Source organism: Eubalaena glacialis, chromosome 18 (assembly GCF_028564815.1).
Source record: "Eubalaena glacialis isolate mEubGla1 chromosome 18, mEubGla1.1.hap2.+ XY, whole genome shotgun sequence".
NCBI lineage: Eukaryota > Metazoa > Chordata > Mammalia > Artiodactyla > Balaenidae > Eubalaena > Eubalaena glacialis.
In genome coordinates, this window is record NC_083733.1 from 14407337 (window position 1) to 14430973 (window position 23637).

A 23637-nucleotide genomic window follows, 5' to 3' on the forward strand; every position below is an offset into this window, starting at 1 on the left:
AAGGACATAGCCTTAGCTTGGCTGGCTCTCCAACCAACTGGGCCCTGAGCCAGAGGCTCTGGTAGCTTCTTTTCTTAAAAAGCATAAAGGGCTTCCCTGGTGGTGCAGTGGTTAAGAATCTGCCTGCCAATGCAGAAGACACAGGTTGGAGCCCTGGTCCTGGAAGATCCCACATGCCTGTACACCACAACTACTAAGCCTGCACTCTAGAGCCCGCGAGCCACAACTACTGAGCCCAAGCGCCACAACTACTGAAGCCCGCGCACCTAGAGCCTGTGCTCCGCAACAAGAGAAGCCACTGCAATGAGAAGCCCGCACACCGCAACGAAGAGTAGCCCCCGCTCGTCGCAACTAGAGAAAGCCTGCACGCAGCAACAAAGACCCAATGCAGCCACAGATAAAAATTAATTAATTAATTAATTATTTTTAAAAAAGCATAAAGATTGATCTGTACCTACCTGGTCCCAAGTGTTTATTCAAGGGTTTAGCCCTTTGATTTTTCATCCTTTCAGTGGAGGGTCCTATGAAATTGATAGGACCTGAGAGCTCACGACTCTGAAAAAGCTCCTTACTGCTTTGGCAGCTTTTGCTCTAATTCCAAAGTGTGTGTGGTGCCTGGTGGCATAATAGCCTTCTCTAGAATGGTAAACAAGATCAGTCTCAGCTATTGGATTTCATGTCCTATAAGTACATTGGAGGAATGAACAGGGGCTAGGGACCAGGCACTTTGGAAGGTCTTTGTTTCTTCATCTGCAAATGATAAATATTTAACCTGACCCTGTCTCTCTCATTGAACATTTAGGAGGACCCAAGGAGGCAATGAGTGTGAGTATGCTTTACGACGATAAAAGGTCTGGGGGTATGATGCAGAGCAAAGGAGGGGAGGAAGCAGAATAGAACAGGAGACAAGAGGAAAGAGGGTAGAATAGGATCTTGGAGAAGAGAAAAGGTGGACTCCTCTACCCAGAACCTGCCCACATAGGCTCAGTTTTAGGCTACAGAAACTCTTACCCAGACCCTTGCGTGAAAAGCAGACAACCCCTTACTCACAAGTAAGACATTGGCTACTCTGCCCCCTGCTGACCATCATATGTAAGAGCACAAACACCGAACAGCCAGTGAAAACAATGAACTTGGGTTTCAGAGACCACCAGACCACACATGTACCAAGGAACCTATGAGGACTTTCTGCCTACTCAGCCCCAAGGCTGCTTATTAGGCCTAGTTCAGAATCTCCCCGCTCCCTTCTCCTTTCCCCCAGGGATCCAGAGAATCGGCATTTGTTCCTTTGCCTCAGGCATTGGTACCATCCACTCTCTAAGTTATGGCTGTAACATGGGACCCAGTCTTCCCAGCTTCTCCGTTCTTTGCAAAGACAAAGCCCACAGGTCATTATTTCTTTCCAGAGTTTTACTGCTAATCACCGTGGAGAAATGGCAGGCGGGGGCGGGGGGAGTGGAGAGGGATGCAATACAGCAAAAACTTCAACCATGTTATTAAAAAATGAAGGGACTTGCCCAACGTCACAGAGTTAGTAAGCAAGGGAGCTGGGATTTGAATGCAGGCTTTCTGGTTCCAACACCCACAAGCTTAACCATGAGGATACACTGCCCCTCACTACAAGTAATGAGACTGATCTTTGAGGCTTATGGGCTCTGGGACTTAGTTTGCATTTTAATCCCCATTCTGCCTTTCTGTCATTTGCCATCTGTGTGAACTTGGAGAGTATACTTAAATTCTTGAAGCTTCAGTTTCCTCATCTGTAAAACAGAAAGAAGAATAGAATCTACCTTACATAATTATGACAACTATTAAATAAAATGATGCATATAAAGCACATTGCACAGAGCCTGGCAACACTAAGCACTTAACAAATGATAATTATTCTTTTATTTTTACATTTTTTCTACTGTACCAAATCCATTTACTGTTAGAAGAAACCTAATTTTTTTTACCCCCGGCTCTGCCATTAACTCACTCTATGACTGAGGAGTTATCACTCATTTGGATCAAAGCAGAAGCCTCTTCCCTATACTCCATGCTTCCCTGTTGCCACCTCCAATAGCCTATTTTTCTTAGACAGCTAGAGTAGCCCTTTCAAAATAATATCAAATCACTTTGCTTCCCTGCTTAACACTTCCCAGTGGTTTCACAGTGCACAAAGAACGACATCCAAAACACTTGCCGTGACTTGCAAAATCATGCATGATATGACCACTGCAGCACCACCCCTTCCCTCACTGTGACCCAGTCACACTGGCCTTCCTTCTGTCCTTGAATATAACAACTTATTCCCACCTTGTGGTATTTGCCAGAGTAGCAGCCAGAAAATTCTTCACTTTGACCTTTGCAAGGCTGACTCCTTGTCAACTCAGATCCCAATTCAAAAGTTCGTTCTAGAGGCATGTTCCCTTATTCCCATGGCCATCCCCTTTCCCAGTCACTGCCTCATTAGGTTGTTTTATCTTCTTCCCAGTATTCACCACTATCTGAAACTATCTTACTTATTTATTTATTTGACTGGTTTTCCCTCTGTGTCACTCCATCAGAATGTAAACTACCGAAGAGCAAAGAAGGTAGTTAGAACTTTGTCTGTTTTGTTTACTACTGAGGCTCTGTAGTAACAGAAGCTCAGTGCCTGGCATCTAGTAGATCTTTAAGACATAGAGATGGAATTAATGAACAAATGAAGGAATTCAATTAGTCCAAGATCCATTTATGAAACAAGATCCCTTGGATTCAGTGGTATCGAAATTTCTTTCTAGCTCTAAAATTTGAAGAACCTTGGAGCATTTTGGGGCCCTAAGCCAAGCACAGGGAATAGAGAGTGATCTGTCTGGATTGTGGAATTCTAGGAGATGTTACTGATAATTGATGTTTGTGCAATGATGGGAACAAGGTTTTAATCATCTTCCATATAACTCAGTCACATTTTGTCCAAATGTCCCCAAAACTTCTCTCACTGTAATATTTCTTAGGTTTAGCTTTATTATCTCTTCTGTATTCCTGTATACACAACCTAGGACAAACAAAAGGGCACTATCAGAAAAGATGGTGGTTGACACTGGCTGATAGGACCTTTGCCTCTAATCCAGAGATGTTTGTTGACTCTCAGAGTTCTCATTTTATGAGTATTTTCTTTCGAGAATGTTCCATTTTACACCATCCAGGAACAATGAAAACCCTTTACAGATGGACCTGGGCTGTATACAACATCTTGGCACTAAAACTACCACGGTGATACTTACCTAGATCAAATTTTTTTTAATTTATTAATTTATTTTTGGCTGCGCTGGGTCTTCATTGCCGCGCGCAGGCTTTCTCTAGTTGCGAGGAGGGGGCGCTACTCTTCGTTGCGGTGCGCGGGCTTCTCATTGCGGTGGCTTCTCTTGTTGCGGAGCGCGGGCTCTAGGCGCATGGGCTTCAGTAGTTGTGGCGCGCGGGCTCAGTAGTTGTGGTGCACAGGCTTAGTTGCTCCACGGCACGTGGGATCTTCCCGGACCAGGGCTTGAACCCGTGTCCCCCTGCACTGGCAGGAAGATTCTTAACCACTGCGCCACCAGGGAAGTCCTCCAGATCAATTTTTAAATTAATCAATTCAACAAACATGTATTCAGCACCTGCCATGTGCAGTCAAAGGGAGATCAAAAGAGATACCAGTACCTATTCTTATAAAGTATCCATTGATCAACCACCAAAACTATGTAAGTGCTACTTGTCAACTCTGGTAAAGATGATGGCAAAACATTCTCAGGAATCCTGTATAGTAGGTAAGAGAATGCAGGCTGAGAACAGAACAATACTTACAGATGAAGAACAAAGGGTAAGAAATATTAACGGGCAATGTAAATAGAGTTCTGAATAGCTTTCTACATTTAACCTCTTTGAAACCACTCTCTTTTGAGACTTTGCTTGTTTATGCGGGTCTAATCAGCATGTTTGTTTGGGAGTTGAGGAACCACAGGGGGCCAAGCCTATCATTTCTACACAGGGAAAACCCACTTCCTTAAAATCCTGATTGTCATCATGTGCTTGTCTCCTTGCACACATTAATTTGCAATCATCTCTGAGGAAAGTAGGGAGGAGTCTGCAGAAACAGAAAATAGAAAGAGACAGGTGAGGTCTCAGGCAATGCACAAAGCCCCGTTAATAGGCAGTTCTGGAGGGGAGGAGATTGCATCAGCTTCAACAGCAGATGAGCCTTGCCTTATTTTTCTTTGCTCATCTGACCAGGTACTCCATAAATGTCAGACAGAAGATGAGAAGAAGTAAACATGTTATTAAGAAAAAAGAAGGGAGCCATCTGGTTCATGTCAGATGTCTGGGCTGTAAAATATTGCAATGCCCAGGTGACCTTGGGGAAGCTTGCACTGGTATAATACCGGCCATTTACGTAGCTATATTGAACTCTCTGGTTTGAGCTAGAGAGTGTATTTACCTCAGTTGCAAATAGAGGTGCTCTTTGAACATGTGTGCTCTCTTCCTACTCTCTTGAGTTGACTGTGTTCTCTTTGGCTGGATTTTCTCTAAGCCAACATATAGGCGTGTGGAAGGTATGTTTTGCTGCAGGAGAGCCTGCTGTGTTTAGCAATCCCTCAAAACATAAGAGAAGCATTTCTCCAGATGGCAGGGTGCTTTAGGTTCAGAGGGATGTGTTCTTGGCCATCGGCAAGGCTTAGTCCTCGCTGTTGGCCAGTCACGCACTGAGCATCACGTGCAGCTGTGCACTGTGACAGTCTGCCACAGATCTGGGCACCGGGCTAAGTACTGTTATCTGAACCTTCTGCGAAAAAGCAAATACTACACAGCAGAATTGAACTAAATTATTCAACTCCCATACTTACACATCTTAAGGAGAACATTTTATTAAAAATCTTTGAAGTCAGAGAGGTCTGGATTTAAATCTCCACTCCACCGCCTCGTAACTGTGTAACCTTGAGCAAGTTATGAAATCTCCTTGGGAATCCACTTATTTATCTTTAAATGGAGATAAGAATGGTGTCAACCTCTTGCAAACAGCGTTATTACGAGGATTAAGGGAGATAATACATGCAAAGTGCTCTGAACAGTGGCTGACAGCTAACAAAGGCTGTTTTCGATGCACAGATTTCCACATTGATACATTCAGCTGTATAGTCAGAGAATATTTTTCAGGGTCGGAAAGAGGAGAAACTGAGCATAAAAGTGCATCTTCTGGTGGCTAGCTCAAGAGGTTTTAGGATGCCTTTTTTCACATACCAAATCTATTTAGTGGGCAGAAATCAGTACTGTGGACAGGTCTGCCAACAGCAGATAGGGCAGAAGGTGCTGGCTTTTAACTTGGCCAGCTATACTGGTGTTTTTAAAACTGTGGATATAGCAAAATCAATACTAGAGGGTTGTGACCAGCATTTTTAAAATAAAAGAATGGAATAAAAATGCACAGTGTTTTTGCACAGAGTAAGTACTATTTCATGAACTCTGTGTGTGTGTGTGTGTGTGTGTGTGTGTGTGTACTGAGATTTATATATATACACACATATATAAGTCAAAAGTTAGAAAACCACTGATCCACTTTTCTTTAGAAAAATGCATTCTCGAAGTATTTCTAGCTTGACTATCAGTGTCTCCCTTTGGTTGAAGTCACAAATGCCATTTCTCCTGGTCTAGCCACAATGAATAAAGCAGCTCCAATGGTCCAGCAAGCCACATCTCTGGGGAACTTAAGTTAGCACCCCAAATATCAAAAACACTGAGTCAACACTTCAGTCAGATATCTGGGGTTTGATCTACCTGATGCTAAATAACCAGGCAAATTCTTTTTCCCCACAAGGCTGATAAATTGAAGAGTACTACCCAAAAGTTGGTTCATCAGTAGGAGTGCTTATGAACTGGGGAGCCCTCTACAGATGCATCTGCTTTAGAATACCAATCTGGGTAAGAACAACCCAGGAGAGACACTGGGAAGTTTGTCTTGGCCTGAGACCACAGAAAAGTTTCCTGGAAGACATCTTGCCAAATATCTCTTCTCACAAGTTACTCAGTAAAAGAGCTGAAGATGGGCCCAGTTTGCGGCCAAAGAAGCATGACAAAAATCAGGGCAAAACAACCCAGCATTCATGGCCCAAGGAAATAATCTCACTTAAGAGGGATCACAGGGTTGGGAACGTCTGCCTAGTTCAGAGTAGGGAATCTAATGACTGTCAAGTCAATGAATGAATTAATGAACTAACAGCTTCCCAGAAAAAGATACAGAAGAATGGTGAACCTGACCTATGGCCTACATATAACCCAGAGCTAGGCATACTCTTCTTCCCTCAGGATTTAGACCTAATGCATTCCACTAATGGCATGCAAAATAAGTGTTATTAATACATGGACAAACATTTACAAAACTGTAATGCTTATGTAATTTATCATACTGTATTGTTACCTTCTATTAATGGCAAGTAATAATGGTAGTGAGATAAATTTTCCTTATAAAATAAATTATTTAAGCAAAAATATGGGTCAGAATTTTTTAAATATTTATTTATTTATTTATTTGGTTGCGCCAGACCTTAGTTGCGGCAGGTGGGCTCCTTAGTTGTGGCATGCAAACTCTTAGTTGCAGCACGCATGTGGGATCTAGTTCCCTGACCAGGAATCAAACCCGGGCCCCCCGCACTGGGAGTGCAGCGTCTTAACCACTACTCCACCAGGGAAGTCCCTGGATCAATTTTTTTAATTGTGTAGGTAAGAGCGCAGGTGGTACAAAGCTGTGGTAAGAATCATTATGGCAACGTAAGAACACATGACGTTTAGGAAATACTGTATTACACATGGTGAGCAAAGAACCTAAATTCAAGATCAAGACTTGAATCTTGGCTTCTTCTTGGTCTCTCTAAACATAGCAGCCCATCCTCTCTCCACTTTGGTGTCTACAGCCACTAAGTAGGGTATGACAATGCTGGTAGCATTTATGCATTTGGTATGAAGGGCGGCGGCACCTAAGCTCAGCCACAAAGTGGTACAGAAAATCCAAATATGACAGCAAATCGAGATCCCAAGTCCTTCACACACAGTCCACTGAGCAGCTGCTGATGTTTACATGTTTTAGACAGTTTGCCTTCGGCTGGATTCAATTCAGTGACCTAGACATGAAAGACTGGCTGTGCCCCAGTTCTAAGTTTCTGAGTTGTGCTGTCCTGTCCCTCTGCTCTTACTGTTCCTATCAAAGTGGGCTCCAAAAGCCCAAAGAGGCTTCCTATAATACATTTCTTTCTGCCTTTTTTCTTAAATGAGGTAGCTTTAAAAATTAAAGTAACACCCACATAGCTAAACGCATGTTCATGCCTGCATTCTCTAGGTACACTTCAGTAATTTCACTAGACAGAAGGCATATTTCAGAGAAATTATTCTTAAGCAGTGATAGTTACAGGGCTAAAGTCCCAATTTGAATTTTTAAAAAGATCAAAGAGTAGCAAGGATGAAACAGTATCTCTTAAATGGGCACTGTCATTCTAGGTAATCCACAGGGTTGCTATAAAGCAAAAATTGCAAACCAACAGCGCATAGACTGGATCAGACCCATAGATGGGGGTGTGGGGAGTGTTGGGGGCACAAAGAGGGAGGACAGGCAGGGGAGGATTTATTAGAATGAATTCCCTAAATCTTTAAATTGGGAGTTCTCACATTAAAATGTTAATTTCCACCTTCTTTTGACAAAATACAAATATCTGACAACACTGGGCCTTGGGACCACATTCAGGTGGAATTCAGGAGTGGCTGTCCCCTTTAGGTGGGCCACGTACTTTCCAGTTAACCAGAGTCCCTGCTTATCCCTTTTGTGCTACACCCAACCCCTCTGCCTTCCATATATTACCTGCCTGAGACCAGAGGACAGTGAAAGGTCACTGTCACTTTTCGCCATAAAATTGGCCTCCTCTGTCCAAAGGTGCTCAGGAAGGCGACTAAGTTTCATGAGGGCAGGCATTCACTGTGTCCATTTTCTATTGTATCCCTAGCATCTAACATATATCAGGTACTCTGTATGTTTCTGGGATGGATGGATGGAAGGAAGGCAGGAAGGCAGGAAGGCAGGAAGGCAGGAAGGCAGGAAGGCAGGAAGGAAGGAAAGAAGGAAAGATCTTGGGCCCCTCATTGGAAAAGAGGAACATATTAAGCACCTCAAAGTCATCAAGAACTATTGCCTTGTTTATGTGGCTCAGGAGAAGTATTGCGGCTCCGTAGCACAACCACAGAAAGGGTTATCAGCTCACACTATATCCATTGTTCTAAAGACTCTTCCTCCTGAAGAGGAAAGAAGCAAATGAAGGAAAGAGAAGAGGGAATTTCCCAAAGATTTAAAAAAGAGTATATTGGCTAAGAACATGGACTTTGGTGTCAAAAGAACCTGAGTTTGAATCTTGGATCCGCCGCTCACTAGCTGTTTGACCTTGGCTAAGTTGCTTGATTTCTCTGGCCCTCAGTTTTCTAATATTTTAAATGGGGATCATGTTTACCTTGTAGGGGTTTGTGAGTATCTGATAAGATGGTACATGCAAAGCAGTCAGCAGTTAGCAAATAGTAAAGTCTCAATAAACATTGTAGCTATTGGTCCTCACTTGCTACTGAATCATCGGTTTTTTTCTTTTCACTGGATTATTCCCATAAGCATAAAACACACAGTAATAGCTATTTTTTTTTAAAAAAAAGGATAAGGTAAGAAAATGCTCAAAGAAAAAAAAATAATTGTGATGCGGATATGTCAAAAAGACATAGGAGCCAAATGAAAGAGCTCTCAACGGTCAAAGCCGAAACAACTTCAGCAACAAAATAAAATAGTACTAAATTATAACTCAAAGTATAAAGTAAAAAACCATGGGTCCATACTAATATACATGACTGAATGAATAAGTAAATAAATAAGTAAATGAAGGAGACTAGCTAAATGCATAAGAATTTCAAATAATTTATGAAGATACTCTACCCTCAAGGAGGTGGAGCATAGCATTTCTTAAGTTTAGACTGTGCAGAATGACCTCCTTTCAGAGAGTACAGCCTCGAAAGGGGGTAAAAGAGTGACTTTAGAGTAGAGAAGCCTGGAAAACACTATCTTATCCAGATTATCAAGCTGAACATCAACATGATAAGTCTTGTTGATAGAATGTACTCTTGATGTGATATGATGAGAAGAGTACTTTTTTTTAACATTTTTATTGGAGTATAATTGCTTTACAATGTTGTGTTAGTTTCTGCTGTATAACAAAGTGAATCAGCTATACATATATCCCCATATCTCCTCCCTCTTGCATCTCCCTCTTACCCTCCCTATCCCACCCATCTACGTGGACACAAAGCACCAAGCTGATCTCCCTGTGCTATGCAGCTGCTTCCCACTAGCTATCTATTTTACATTTGATAGTGTGGATATGTCCATGCCACTCTCTCACTTCGTCCCAGCTTACACTTCCCCTTCCCCATGTCCTCAAGTCCATTCTCTATGTCTGTCTTTACTCCTGTCCTGCCCCTAGGTTCTTCAGAACATTTTTTTTTTAATTCCATATATATGTGTTAGCATACGGTATTTGTTTTTCTATTTCTGACTTACTTCACTCTGTATGACAGACTCTAACTCCATCCACCTCACTACAAATAACTCAATTTCGTTTCTTTTTATGGCTGAGTAATATTCTATTGTATATATGTGCCACATCTTCTTTATTCATTCATCTGTCGATGGACACTTAGGTTGCTTCCATGTCCTGGCTATTGTAAATAGAGCTGCAATGAACATTGTGGTACATGACTCTTTTTGAATTATGGTTTTCTCAAGGTATATGCCCAGTAGTGGGATTGCTGGGTCGTATGGTAGTTCTATTTTTAGTTTTTTGAGGAACCTCCATACTGTTCTCCATAGTGTCTGTATCAATTTACATTCCCACCAACAGTGCACGAGGGTTCCCTTTTCTCCACACCCTCTCCAGCATTTCTTGTTTGTAGATTTTTTGATGATGGCCATTCTGACCAGTGTGAGGTGATACCTCATTGTAGTTTTGATTTGCATTTCTCTAATGATTAGTATGTTGAGCATCCTCTCATGTGTTCGTTGGCAGTCTGTATATCTTCTTTGGAGAAATGTCTATTTAGGTCTTCTGCCCATTTTTGGATTGGGTTGTTTGTTTTTTTTGATATTGAGCTGCATGAGCTGCTTGTATATTTTGGAGATTAATCCTTTGTCAGTTGCTTCGTTTGCAAATATTTTCTCCCATTCTGAGGGTTGTCTTTTCATCTTGTTTATGGTTTCCTTTGCTGTGCAAAAGCTTTTAAGTTTCATTAGGTCCCATTTGTTTATTTTTGTTTTTATTTCCATTTCTCTAGGAGGTGGGTCAAAGAGGATCTTGCTGTGATGTATGTCATGGAGTGTTCTGCCTATGTTTTCCTCTAAGAGTTTGATAGTGTCTGGCCTTACATTTAGGCCTTTAATCCATTTTGAGTTTATTTTTGTGTATGGTGTTAGGGAGTGTTCTAACTTCATTCTTTTACATGTAGCTGTCCAGTTTTCCCAGCACCACTTATTGAAGAGGCTGCCTTTTCTCCATTGTATATTCTGGCCTCCTTTGTCATAGATTAGGTGACCATATGTACGTGGGTTTATCTCTGGGCTTTCTATCCTGTTCCATTGATCTATATTTCTGTTTTGGTGCCAGTACCATACTGTCTTGATTACTGTAGCTTTGTAGTATAGTCTGAAGTCAGGGAACCTGATTCCTCCAGCTCCGTTTTTCTTTCTGAAGATTGCTTTGGCTATTCGGGGTCTTTTGTGCTTCCATATAAATTGTGAAAATTTTTTTCTAGTTCTGTGAAAAATGCCATTGGTAGTTTGATAGGGACTGCATTGAATCTGTAGGTTGCTTTGGGTAGTATCGTCATTTTCACAATGTTGATTCTTCCAATCCAAGAACATGGTATATCTCTCCATCTGTTTGTATAGTCTTTAATTTCTTTCATCAGTGTCTTATAGTTTTCTGTATACAGGTCTTTTGTCTCTTTAGGTAGGTTTATTCCTAGGTATTTTATTCTTTTTGTTGCAGTGGTAAATGGGAGTGTTTCCTTAATTTCTCTTTCAGATTTTTCATCATTAGTATATAGGAATGCAAGAGATTTCTGGAGCACTTTATTTCTGAGGTCTTCCTCCAAAAAAACCACAGCCCTAATTATGAGGGGGGAAAAAATCACACAAATCCTAATTGAGGGATATTCTACAAAATACTTGACCGGAACTCCTCAAAACTTCCAAGTTCATTAAAAAAATTTAAAAAAAGAAAACAAGGAAATGCTGAAAAACTGTCACAGCCAAGAGAAGCCTAAGGACACATTACGGTTAATGTACTATGATATCCTGGATGGGATCCCAGAACAGAAAAAGGACATTAGGTAAAAACCAAAGAAATCTGAATAATGGATGGACTTTTGTCAACAATAATGTATCAATATTGGTTCATTAACATATACCATTATATGTTAAGAACAGGGGAAACTGGGTATGAGGTATATGGAAACTCTCTGTTATCTTTACAATTTTTCTATGTATCGAAAACTATTCCAACATTAAAAGTTTATTAAAAATTAAATTCCTGTCATAATAAAATTCAATGTTTCTCATCTCAATTAATGGAAACTCCATTTTTCCAGTTGCTCAGGCCAAAACTTTTGTTTTTTTTTAATATTTATTTATTTATTTATTTTTGGCTGCGTTGCGTCTTCGTTGCTGCGCACAGGCTTTCTCTAGTTGCGGCGAGCAGGGGCTACTCTTCATTGCGGTGCGCAGGGGCTACTCTTCGTTGCGGTGCGCAGGCTTCTCATTGCAGTGGCTTCTCTTGTTGTGGAACACGGGCTCTAGGCACGCGGGCTTCAATAGTTGTGGCTCGCGGGCTCTAGAGCACAGGCTCAGTAGTTGTGGTGCATGGGCTTAGTTGCTGTGCGACACGTGGGATCTTCCCGGACCAGAGCTCGAACCGGTGTCTCCTGCGTTGGCAGGCAGATACTTAACCACTGCGCCACCAGAGAAGTCCTCAGGCCACAACTTTTAGAGCCATCGTTGAGCCCATTCCCGTTTTCCCATGCCATACCCAACATGAAAGCACGCCCCCATCTCAGAGCCTTTTCACTTGATAATCCATCTGCCTGGAATGCACTTCACTCTGACCACACGGCCTCCTCCTCCATATCCTTCGAGTTTCTGCTCAAACGTCAAATTCATCAGTGAGGCCTTCCCTGAAGAGGCCTGTAAGATAAAAGCACACCCAACCACTATGCCTTATCTCCCTCAAACTGACTTACTTTTCTTCATAGAATTCATCACCAGGAGGAAGAGAAAAGCATCCCTAACAGCCAAGAATTTACCTGGCACCATAAGCTGGGCCATGGTATTCTCTTGTTGACCATAAAGAGTTTCACAGGAAAACACCACCAGACAAGGCCACTCTGTGTCTGTGATGGGTCAAGAAAAAAACAAGTCCACTCCCTAATCATGTTTAAACACAGACAAAAATATGAACATGGTCCAAAACACAAAAAAGCCCAACCATCCCCATATTCTGGCTAATATGAGTGGTTGCTGCTGCTTTACCAACTACAGCTCTGGCTTTGCTCCATTCCTCTTGACTCCTGGATAAGAATTATTAAGATACTGTGGTAGACTGAATAATACGCCCCACCCAAGTGGTCCATATCCTAATCCCAAGAACTTGTGAAAATGTCACCTCATATGGCAAAAGGGAGTTTGCAGATGTGATTAAGTGGAAGATTTTCAGCTGGGCAGATTATCATGAATTATTTAGGTGGGCCCAATATAATTTCAGTGGTCCTTATAAGAGGGAGGGAGTAGGGTTAGAGTCAGTGAAGGAGATGTGATGACACCATGCTGCAGACTTTGAAAATGGAGGAAGGGGCCACAAGCCAGGGAATGCAGGCGGCCTCTAGAAGTTGGAAAAGGCAAGAAGACAGATTCTCCCTTGGAGCCTCCAGAAGGAACAACCCCTGCAGATGCCTTGACTTTTAACCCAATGAGACTGATTGTGTACTTCTGACCTCCTAATATAATGAATATTTGTTGTGTCACTAGGTTTATGGTGATTTGTGACAACACCAATAGGAAACTAATACAGATACCACTTGCAGAATTATCCCTACTTCCTTACAGCATTCAGTCTGGAACAAAGCTCCACTTCCTTGAACTCTCCCCCAAATCACCCAACACAACCCCAAATCCTATAATTAGTCCTTTATAACATCTTACTGAGAAGCCCCATGGTCCTCCAGTATACATTCTCCCTCATTGCCAAGGGCCAATAAACCCAACCTTGCTCAACTACAGTTGTACCTCTGGTGGTCTTTGGCTGTAGGGCACTGAAAACCATCTTATGTTCCAAATATTTAACTGTTTGTTTATTGTCTGACTAACCCAGCACTGCATCCCCCAAGCCAGGATGATAGTAGCATACAGTAAATAAACCATCAACCATGAATAATAAATTATTATTAAGGATACTCAGACAAATATGATGAAAGAGAAGCCTACTAGAGCGGTATATCAGGTAAGCTAAGCCAGTCAAATGAGTTTATGGTAGGCAAACACTTATTTGCCTAATTTTTTATTTTTGGTCATTAGAAGGGTTCATCAACCCTTCTTTTCTTTGTGAAGTTCCACTAGAAAAATTCTGGCTTTGGAAAAACAGGAAAGCATAAGGTCTATATTGAGAATCTGGCTGGATTAGGGGTGAAGGTGGGCAGGAGTGAGTGACCCAGAGACTTACTGTGGTGGTGATGTCACAGTAACCATTACTATTTATTGACCCTCTTATTATTAGGTGCCAGGCACCCTTCATATGCATTTTCTCAGGCAATCCTATAAATCCAAGAGTTAGGTACAACTATTGCTCCATTCTGCTGATGAGCAAACTGAGCCTCAAAAAGATGAAGTGACTGTCCTGAGGTCACACAGCTAACAGGTGACAGAGGCTGGATTTGAACCCAGATGTGCTGGATGCTGAAACTCACGGTCTCAATCACCATGCTATAGCCACCAGAGTCTAGGAAACCTGCCTGTGATGGGACAACGGATCAAGTAACATGTTCGTGCTCAGTGAGGAGAATGCCGGGAACACCCAAGCGCTGGTTTCTTAAGCTCACACTTGTCTCGACTCCAGTATAGCGGATGATTGAATGTGAGTTCTCGGAGTTTCCTGCAGAACTCTCTGGCTTGAATCATTTGTTACCGTATTGTTCACGTACTCATTCATGCAGTTTTTATTCACTGAGTGCCTAGGGTATGCTGCCAAATTATTTATAACTGGAAAATATTCCCAGTAGGTCTGCTTTGCCCTGGAGATCCAGGAGTGGGCAAGATGACTGCAGCATTCCTTTCCAGCTTTGGGTCGGCTGATCCTGGGTGCTCCTGAAACTGATCAGGTGGCCAGTGAAAGCTTCTGAGTGATGGACAGGACAGATAAGCTCCAGGGATGCATTTCAGCCCAGCAGCCCATGCATCCCAAATGCCTGGCTGGTCATAGGGCTCAGTCCTTGAACGAGGCTGGGGAGTCTTGAAATAGCCCCGTGGTGCTCCCTGTGGGGTCTCCAGGAAGCTTTGCTACGGTCCAGTTGGCATTTTCTATAAAGATCTCTTAAATCCAGGCCTTCGTCCTACAGCTAAGACTCTGGGACAGCTGCCCCTGCCAAACAGTGGGGAAGAGATATTGAAGTCACACCATGGGTTGTGCCTGTTTGGTGCTGGCAGAATGATAACTCCATCTGCTGCCTGCTTTTCCTTGGGGGCCACTGCAAGGGCCGTCCTGGAGTCACAATGCTGGAGGACAGCAGCAAGTTCAAGAGCTACTGTATGCAGGGCATGGCAGAAAAAGCCTTCTGTGGCTCTAACCAATTTACTCCTATTGATTTTCAGATCAAAGGGGTTTAGCTCACAAATCAAAAGATGCTTCTCACTCCCTCCTGCTAAGTCTGCAGCCTCTCCCAGAACCTCACCAGTCCTCCTTTGGCCTTGATTAGCCTGGATGCCTCTAGGTTAGAATGGCATGGATGGGGCAGGGATCTGAGGATAATCTGGGCCACATCAGTCAGCATGCCTGGTGTGGTACTCTGAGGTTCTGGGTCATGAGGCCACGCAGCTCAGTGGCAAGTGTTGGGAGCCTGGGTCCTGACAGCGTTACCACCCACTTGGTTTGTAACCTTTTCCAAGTCATTTTAACTCTCTCAGGGTCTCTTTTTCCCAAAGGGGAATAAGAGCCACGTTAGCCTGATGGTTAAGGAGCAGGGGTTTCAAAATCAAACAGAACTGGGTTCAAATCCCAACTATGTCCTTTGTGACCTCAGGCAAGTGAGCTCACCTCTCTGAGCCTCCATTTCTGCATGTGAAAAATGGGCTTCCGGTAGTTGGGGCCTCCTAGGCCACTATGAGAATGAAGCGAGATGAGGCCTTAAAAGCGCTCAGCCTTTCCATGGCGTATCGCAAAATCCACAAACACTACCTGTGATGTTACCCTGAAACCGGGCTTTGGTAAGAATAAAACAGAACCATGTGTGTAAAAGCACTTTGAAAAGTACAGAGTAATTATTGGGAATCACATTTTGGAGGTGGGGACTTGGGAGGGGAAGATCTCCTTCAAGAAGGGGTCCAAGGCAGCGCACTCCAGAGCAAGAAGACATGCAAGACCAGAGGAAACCACTGCAGTGCAGGACAAGTGACTTTTCAGGACTCCAGGATGACTTCTAGGTGACATTGATGCTCCCCACCTCACCCCACAGACACCCCCAGAAATGCCTGTTCTGTGCCAGCTCCTGTTATAGGTAAGAGCAGGTATAGGTAGCCATGCAGGCAACACTGCTGTTGGCAGAGCCTTCCAGCTGAGGCAGGGGCTGCTTGATGCTTATCCCAACAACCTCTTCACCTTCCTCCTTTATAACAGGATGCCAGTTGTATTGGGGCAGCAATATTTCCCAGACTCCCTCGGATCTACGTAGAGCCAGGTGACTAAGTTCTGGCCAATAAGATGTAAATGGAAATGTTGTATGGGACTTTTGGAAAGACTCTTTTTGAAGGAAGGCATTCCCACCACCCCACTTTTTTTCCCTCTGTGACCTGGCCCTACAGGTTGGCATGGATAGCTAATGGCTATGGTGCATGAGGTGACTTAGGATGGCCATGCGCTGGGAGGTGGCAAAGCCCTCATTAACAGGCCCAGAGCACCACCTCTGGACTTTTTCTACATGAGAGAATGAGCCCTTGTATGTTTTAATCTGCAATTTTTTCCAGCTTTTAGATGATGGGAAGGAGTCATACTACCTTGAATTGTTTAAAATTCTGCTCAAGGGCCTAGCATCTGGGTATGTTATCCCCACCTTGAGCCCTGACCCGAGACTCATTTCCAATGGTTTTCAAATCAGCAGGAAACAAGTTTGGGACCTGTTCATCACCCGTATTGGTAAGGTATTGACTAAGGTTCCACCTGTGCCTTGGAGCTAGGAGGGAATGGGGGCTTCTCCACTGAGGCTTCCATCGCCCAGGAAATCCGCAGGGAGAGGATTGCTCTCTCCTGCCTCAATTGGGGAGGGGCAAGCAGTTAGGCTAGGTCCCAAAGAATGAGTAGAATTTCAACGAGCAAAAAAGGAGAAGGGGCACCAGACAAAGGGAATGTGGTAAGCAAATGCACAGGCAGATAATCTTTGGAGAATGATGGAGTAGCATGGGTTACAGACAGCTTTGGAAGTTATACCAGATAATTCAGGCTTTATTGTATAGAACTGTCCCTCTGAGAAGTTCAGTGAGGGATCACTACTTTTTAAAAAATTGTCTCAAGTCAGAATTGTTAAGAGTGCAATCATAATTTCATAAAAATATTTATTTTATGTATATGCATGTAATACACAGGTTATATATAATACATATATACATAAGTTCTTAAAAGATTGGAATGAGCTAAAAATAGCTAACACATTGAACATTTATTACATTCTGGGTGTTCTTCATGCATTATTTAATTTGATCCTCATGACAGCTCGCCAAGAGAGGTATTATTATTATTATTATTATCCCCCCTTTGCTGCTGAGAACTTTACTCACTTGCCCAAGTTCTCACCTTTAATACTTGCCAAGGCCAAGATTTGAACACTGCTGGGTCTAACTCCAAAATCTACTTCTTCACCACCAAGCTCAACTCCTTCCAAAATGATTCACACCAAAATGTCAACTGTGGTTACTTTCATATGGAGTGATCATAGGTGGCCTTTTTCTATTTTGTACTTTTCCCTATGTTCCTAGTTTTCTACTGGCAAAGTATGTTGTTTTTATATTTATATTGTGAAATATTACACATCTAGAAAGACAAATTTGCAGCTTTTGTAGAATAAACACCCACGTAACCACTCCCTATATCTGTACCCCAGAAGTCCCACTGTGTCCCTTCTGACCATAGCCCCATCCCACCTCACTAAAGATAACCATTCTCCTCACCATCTCGTTGTTCACGCCCTGTTCTGCCTCAAAATCAACACTTAATCATGTATCTCTAAACGACATAGTTTTACTCTTTTTGAATTTTATATAAATAGAATAATATCCTCTGTATTCTGTTGTATCTGGCTCCTTTCACAAAACATTATGTTCTTTTCATAATATGTTATTTAATAACGTACGTTATTAAGAATATGTTGTTTTTATAATCTGAAGAAAAAAAAAAATTTGCATTACAAAATATTTTAAAGCTGGAATCACACAAGTGCCTCCAGAGCCAGATTCAGTTGATCCCTTCCCAGTGACACCTTCTAAGTAGGATTATATTGCCTTAAAAAATAGGATTTGTTCCCTTTAAAAGACATGGCCAGAGAAAAGAGGGATCAGGCCCATAGCTGGTCCCATTCCTCAGTTCTCTCTGCTTGTGCTCCTGGCCGCCCTTCCACCGGGCCGGCTCAGCCAGCTGCTCTAAATGGATTATCCAACTCACTGCCATGATTTCTGAATCACTGCCTAGGTCACCAGTCATGTGTCCTTCTGCCCGGCAGGCACTGTGACTTCTGGGACAGAGGGAAGGGCTTGTGCTGCGTGTGTGGAGGTGCCTGGACTTCTCTCTTTGAGGATCACCTAAGATTCCTTTGATTTGGGAGATGTATGGAATCCCCTCCTCTTCTCCTACTCCTCCTTTTCTTTAAAAATTTAAAGCAATTTTTCATGGAAATTTTCAAACATATGCAAAAGTACAGAGAATAGTATTGAAACAATGAACCCCCATGTAACCAATGATCAACCCATGTCCAATCTTTTTTCTTCTATATTGCTCCCCATTTTTCCTCCATTCCTACTGGATTATGCTGAAGCAAATCCAAGAGCTGTCATTCGTGAATACCTTTAAATGATAAGGTCTCTTTTTAAAAGCATAGCCAAAACACAAATATCATAATTGCTTAATTTCATCAAATATCAAACTGGTCTTCAAATTTTCCAATCATTTCAGAAAAGTTTCTTTACAGTTGTTCTGCTCAAATTAGGATCTAAAGTTCCACACGCTGCATTTGGTTGAAATGTCCCCCTTCCAGGGTTGAATGGTATTCGGAGACTATAAACTGAGTCCTGAGCTTCTCATTGCTATGGAATTGGTCATTGTTCTAGGTTTTGGGGGCTTACAGATGTAGGAAATACAGTGTATTTTGTGTATGTGTATATGTGTATTTTAAAAGGGAAAATATATCATAAATCTAAACTATTTCTGAATCAAATTTTAAACTACAGAATTTTTATTTGAAGTCTTAAATTTATATTTGCATCTTTTCTTTCATGCTGAAAATCTTGGTTTCTAATAACATCATTACTTATTTATTTTACTCTGTGTGTGTGTGTGTGTGTGTGAGAGAGAGAGAGAGAGAGAGAGAGAGGGAGAGAGAGAGAGAAATAGTTTTGAATAATCATACTAATATTATTTCTAATGATATTTTTACTGAAAAAAGTTTAAGATCTATTTTTGTTATTTTGTCCTTAGGATACGTTCTACTAGGTATGTACAGTTAAATACTGTGTTTTAAAAGTCCTATGAGGGCTTCCCTGGTGGCACAGTGGTTGAGAATCTGCCTGCCAATGCAGGGGACACGGGTTCGAGCCCTGGTCTGGGAAGATCCCACATGCGACGGAGCAACTAGGCCCGTGAGCCACAACTACTGAGCCTGCGCGTCTGAAGCCTGTGCTCCGCAACGAGAGGCCGCAATAGTGAGAGGCCCGCGCACCGCGATGAAGAGTGGCCCCCGGTTGCCGCAACTAGAGAAAGCCCTCGCACAGAAAGGAAGACCCAACACAGCCAAAAATAAATAAATAAATAAATAAATTTTAAAGTCCTATGAAATAATTTCTCTTTGTGAGCCTACAACTTGGTATACAATCAGGTTCCAATGTTTCATGTCTCGTTCAGTGTTCAGGGATTGTTATTTTCATCTTTCAGTTACTTTGGGGCTTTTTTCCCTTTTTCTCAGTTCATTTTGTTTTGTAATTATGTAAAATACGTACACTGATTCAAAGTCAAATCTACAGAAAAGGTACATTCTGAAAAGTCCAGCTTTGGACCCTGTCCCCCAACCTATGCCTTCTCCCCCATAGGTAACTAGTTTATTACTATCATCATGATTTTATTACTTCATCTGTTAATATTAAAGAATGAATTTCTAAGTGCCAAAGACTCCTTTTTAAACAGTAATCACGGAATGCTTTTTTAATGAACAGCATGGCTGTATGTTTCTTTTAAGATCTTTCGTCTGAGGATTTCTGAGTGTTCAGAGTCACTCCCAAGAAGAGAGACCCACTTTTATAAATAATGAAACAGGAAAAAGAATAAGAAAATTTCCCAAAAGCACACAGCAAATTCAGCAAAGAAAGATTCTCACTGGCTACTTTTTAGGCACTAATCTAGCCAACGGAATATACAGACCAGACCCACCTGAGACAGTCTGCTTCTCTAAGCCTAAAAGCACACATGTGTTTTTACAAGCTCCCTAAGTTTTTCTAAGAGGCAGCCCTGGTGGATAACACCAATATAAGCCAGTGACAGCCAATCAGTCTTCTTTTTGTAAATCTTGAAGCAATTTCTTGTGGCAGGAACATATCTTGTATCCCAGATCAGGCCTGACTGCAAGAAACATTACCTTGTTTTTCTTTAATGTAACAATCTCTACTTTGATCTCTCACCCCACCAGAGAACAAATACCAAATTGTGGCCAAATTGAGGATCCCAGCTCCACTTCCCCACATGCTTGCATCTAAGTTCCCAGGAGTGTCTAGGGCTGGGGGTGGAGTAAGGTCCGATTCTGGATGTCCCCTGTCCACTCAGGCCTCCTCGGATTCAGCCATCACCCCATCCACCTTCATCAATGGTCCACATAGAAGATGGCCCAGAAAACTCACCTGGCCCCAGGATCGGTCAGTTTCAACAACTCCTTGGCCAGCTCGGATGCTATGCCCACAGCACCAAAGTCATCCCACTGCCCCTCACCTTTGGAGGTCCTGTCTGCCTAGAATTACCATGCAGCCCTTTCTTTTCTGGAGCTCCACGGGGAAATGGGACACACATCGCTAAGATTCTTGATTCTGCAAACTGACTTGGGGTTCTTGCCACACCCTCCGGCCCTAACCAGGACTTGGCCCAGGGAGCAGAGTGCAGGGTCCTCTTCCCAGTGAGCCACTAACTTCTATGCACTTGTCTCTTCTCCCTCTGACAGCCCAAGGAATCTTTCTTTATTTAGACTGAGGCTGAAGAATCCTTGTTCTTAGTTATCCAACATTCTCTCATCCTTTTATCGGAACTTGGAGTTCATTTTGTTCCCCTAACGCCAAGGCTTTTGAATGCAAAAATCCCTGCGGCAGGTCCATTTTCTTTTGTTGTTAAATCCCTTTTCAGGGCCATCACACTGCACAGTTCAGGGAGCACCATGGAACTTATGCAGTGCACAAACTGAACAGCTGCATGCATATCCACAGCTGTATGGGTTGCAAAATATTGACCACACAGTCGTACAGTCTGAATGGGGAGGAAAAAAAAATGCCATGGGGAAATAACATTAGTTAATGTTTCAAAAATACTGCCCTGCCACTTAAGAAAGCTCCAGAAGAAGGAGGTACCCATGAGGCTGGATTGTTACTTGGAAGTTAGACTGGAACAGAATGTTAAAGGTGTCTGTGAACCTTCATCCCCCTGCTTGACCAAATCCTTTCCCCAGTCTTATCACCTCGGTGTACCAAGGAAAATCTCACCCTGCTGCATCTGAGCCCCAAACAACCTGGAATCCAAGAGGATAAGATGAAGACGCCACAAATACAATCAGTGGAAGTCCTTAAAGATCCCTTCCCAGAGAGAGGGAAGCACAGAGTCCTGGCATAATGGGGCACTTGGACAAAGTCAGTTCTCACTGGTGAGTTTCCAAACACTAGCACAATTCAAAAGGAGCCCCTTAAAATTTATCTGATCTCTGGTCTGTTCCTAGTCCCCAAGTTCTAAGATTCAGCCTGTTACCATGGCAGCTGCTGCCCGATTGAAATGTTCACATTTATAGAAACTGGCTAAAGCATTTGAATCTGACAGGGCTGGCACACCAAGCAGAGAATGTCATTCCCCCAGACACATAGGATGCTTTATCCAGAAACCATGGAAGTACTGGACTTGAAACCGAGCAGGACCCTTCCGGACCCTCTCTGGTATACAAGCCCCCGATGTCTTCCATCTCTTGAAGTAAAAGGCTTCAGGCTTCCCCTGAATCTCAAAAGGCTGGCTCAAGAATTAATGATTAGGAAAATGTGAACATGTTGTTACAAGAATAGCTGTTGGGCCAGGAAACTGGTAGTAATTTAAACAGTAGATCAGCCATACAGCAGAGTCACAGGACCTTTAGTTCCTCCCTGAAGAACATAGATAACAACGTCTGATGCACATTCCTAAGCTGTTTTTACAGAAACCAGACACCCACCAAATGAAAACTGCTGACCACAAGCACACAGACCCCAGACCAGTTGGGACCAGAAGGTTGATGATGTTGACTTCTGAAATATCACCCTGTTACCTCACCACCAAGCAATCAGAGGAACATCCACGAGCTGATCAGGCACCCTGCAACCCACACCCCTAATGTTGCTTTTAAAAACCCTTCCCTGAAAGCCATTGGGGAGTTCAGGTCTTTTGAGGACTAGCTGCTTGTTCTCCTTGCTTGGTACCCTGCAATAAACGCTGTACTTTCCTTCACCACAACCTGGTGTCAGTAGATTGGCTTTGCTGCCCATCAGGCAAGCAGATCCAAATCCAGGTTCAGTAATACCCTGGGAGACAGAACCTGAGACTCCAGGCCCTGGCACAAATTACCCACGTGACTGTGGGCAGGCATCCCGCCCAAGAGATGTCCCCTGCTGACACTTAATGGTGCCTATTTCATCATTAATCCATTCACTCAACAGTACTGAACACCTTCTCTGTGTCAGGCAAGGCACTGAGGATAAATGGTGAGCCTTGCAGAGTCCCTGGGTTCACCCAGGCAGTGTAGTCGGTGAGGCCAATAAGAAAACAGAGAATTACAATGCAGCGTGAGAAAAATGATGAGAACAGAAGCATGGGGGCAGGGAGGCACCAGACTGGGGAGGGGGTAGTGGGTACTTGCCAGGCAAAACCTAAGCTGAGTCTTGAAGGCTGGGCAAGAGTTAGCTCGGATGGGATGAGCAAATGCATAGAACGAAGGAAAGGTGCTCCAGGCAGAGAGAACAGCATACGCAAAAGCCCAGAGATAGGAGAGAGCATTCAGGGTGCAGCAAGCAGTTCAATGCAGCTGCAGCGTGGAGAATGAGGGTGAAAGAGAGGAGAAATGCAGCTCAAGAAGAAAGCAAGGGCAAGAAAGGGAATGTCCCTTGGTTTTCCATGGGCTTCCAGCTGCCCAACTCCCCTTTAAAATCAAACAGCACAGGTCCATCCATGTTGCTGCAAATGGCATTATTTTGTTCTTTTTGAGAGATTGTCATACTGAGTGAAGTAAGTCAGACAGAGAAAGACAAGTATCGTATGATATCACTTATATGTGGAATCTAAAAAAAGGCTACAGATGAACTTATCTACAAAACAGAAATAGAGTTACAGATGTAGAAAATCTGTACGCCTGAAACTAATGCAAGATTGCAAATCAACTATACCCCGATAAAAATTAAAAAAAAAAAATTAAACAGCACAGGAAGAGATTAGTTGAGAAGTGGCTCTGCATCTGGGGAAGGAGGGACAGTGCCCCTGAGGTGAAGGGTGCTGTAAGAGAACAGAGGGGGGAATCGTGGCCACACCTTCCCAATGCCCATCAGCCCAGCCAGCCCCAACTCCTGTTCCACCAAGCACTGCTCTCTCCTCAGAGCATCACCACTGCTCAGACCCCCTGGAACACGCCTTTTCAACTTCTCAGTCATTCCATTCAGCTCTTCTAGGAGATGAATAACAATTTATTGCACATCAACTTGGGCTTGGCACTGTACTCAGTACTTCAAATGCAAAATTCATTCATTCCAAAAATACTGCTTGTGTTCCTTCTATGCAACAGACAATATAATTCAGATACTGGGGACATGGTCATGAACAAAATAAACTCCTAGCCCTCCAGGAACTTATA

At 42.9% G+C, this 23637-nt stretch overlaps 1 long non-coding RNA gene across 1 annotated transcript in view; it reads right to left on the bottom strand.

The window, feature by feature from the left end:
* Positions 1-4041: 4041 nt before the first annotated feature.
* The window catches only part of LOC133078317 (uncharacterized), a 36938-nt gene continuing 17342 nt past the window's right edge, over positions 4042-23637 (bottom strand). Inside the window, exon 3 of the long non-coding RNA XR_009697860.1 lies at positions 4042-4087. This is a non-coding gene — a long non-coding RNA (uncharacterized LOC133078317). The remainder of the gene's footprint in view (positions 4088-23637) is intronic.